Raw genomic sequence first — 1,737 nt, forward strand, 5'->3', positions numbered from 1 at the left:
GGGGTGACAGGACCCACAAGGAACGGGGCCTGGACCAGCCTACTGAGACCCCATTGTGAGACCAAGGTCCAAGAGAGCCTGCTTTCTCCTTCCTCAGTCAGAATGAACCATCAAATCTCAGCTCTAACTCACTGGAGGGTGACATTCCCACCTTAAGTCACCACAGGGCTGGGCAGGGGTGAGAGGTTGGGCTTACAGTAGACTACTAGGAGAGAAGGAGGCAGTGTGTGAAGGGACTCACACTTCTCACTCTCTTCCTAGGGATGGGCTGTGAGAGGGGAACCACCCTCAGAGCAGATCCCTTCCTGAGTGCAGAGTCTGGGACTGGAACCCCGAGTGTCCTCTCACCAGTCACCACCAGCTCCAGGGGGTCACTCTGCTCCAACAAGCCGGAAGCTGTTCTGTAGTAACATTTATATTGCCCTGCGTGGTGCTCTGTCATGGATGGGATGGAGAAGTTGGCCATGTTCCTGAGTTCCACTGATGGCTGTCTTCTCCAGGGCACTTGGCTTCCCTCTTTGTACAGACCAGATTCCTTGGCCCCCAGAGTCCACTTGCACCAGAGGGTCACAGATTCCCCCTGTGGTATCACAAACCCCGGCACAGCCCAGAGCATGGGTTTGTGGAGGGTCCCTGCAGGAAAGTCTTAGGTGGGTCCCAGGATGTCCTCCTCCCCTCAGATCCCAAGTCTTAGCCCCAGAACCCTCCAGATCTCCCAGGACAAGCCCACACCTGCTGTGCTCCATCCCCATTGCCCAGGGGTGGCCACTTGTCCCCAGGAGGATGAGGGATTTGGTTCAGCTGAGGCCACACTCACCTGTCTGCACTCCTGCCCTGGCATTCAGACTCAGCCCTGGAAGAGAGTTCCCTGTGAGAGGGTGGCCCTGGAGCCTGAGCAGGTCCTCTCCCCAGAGAGCCTCCCAATCCCCTGATATCCTGAAGGTTCCTAGCCTGGCTGTGGGGTTCCAGACTAGGGATTCCCTACCCCAGCTCCGTTCTCACCAATACAGATCAGGGCTGTGAGGGTGCTGTTCATGGTGTCTTCTGCCTCCAGGTGCAACTGTGTGCGTAGATGACACCACTGGGCCTGACACACAGAGTTTTGCAGCTGAGGGTTAGTTTCTGCCCTTCATAGGGTGGTCACACCAGGCGGCAAACAGGAGGTGGAACTGACATCCGCAGTCACCGGGCTGATTCATCCCAGGGCTGAACCTGGCTGGGCTCCAGGCTGATGCGGAGTTCCCCTTCCTTCCGAGGGCTCCTGAGTGCTCCTCACCTCAGTGATGCCAGGACACGCAGCCAACAGGCCCAGAGCCCTCCCGAGCTGGCCCTTCCAGGGCATGGTTGCCGCATGGTGCTCCTTCCTCTCAGCCTCCCACAGGTTTCCTCCCCTGTCAACCCTTCCAAACCTTCCAGGCCTTCCTGTCAATCCTTTTGCAGTTCTGTGAACCAGATGCAGGGATCTGCACCTGCTAGGCAAATGTTCTGCCAGTGACCCCCAGCCCAGCTGTGCTGCATTTGACTTACACAAGGAGATGGTGTGACTCTACACTGCAACTGTGGTGCAGCAGCGCTCTGTATTTCCTTTCATTTGTTAATATTAATTTTACTGAGAAAGAAATAGCAATGAGACATTTTCAAAACAGGTTAGCAGGACAGTTACAGTAATTAATACATTGCATATTGTTGTCTTCATAGTAGGTATTCATAGTACAAGATGCAGACATGATATCTTGT

General features: G+C 55.0%; 1 pseudogene; it reads right to left on the reverse strand.

The window, feature by feature from the left end:
• LOC101569345 overlaps nucleotides 1-1,058 on the reverse strand; it is a 3,576-nt pseudogene extending 2,518 nt beyond the window's left edge.
• Nucleotides 1,059-1,737: the final 679 nt, after the last annotated feature.

This window comes from Octodon degus, unplaced genomic scaffold (assembly GCF_000260255.1).
Source record: "Octodon degus isolate 3935 unplaced genomic scaffold, OctDeg1.0 scaffold00320, whole genome shotgun sequence".
In the NCBI taxonomy this organism is placed as follows: domain Eukaryota; kingdom Metazoa; phylum Chordata; class Mammalia; order Rodentia; family Octodontidae; genus Octodon; species Octodon degus.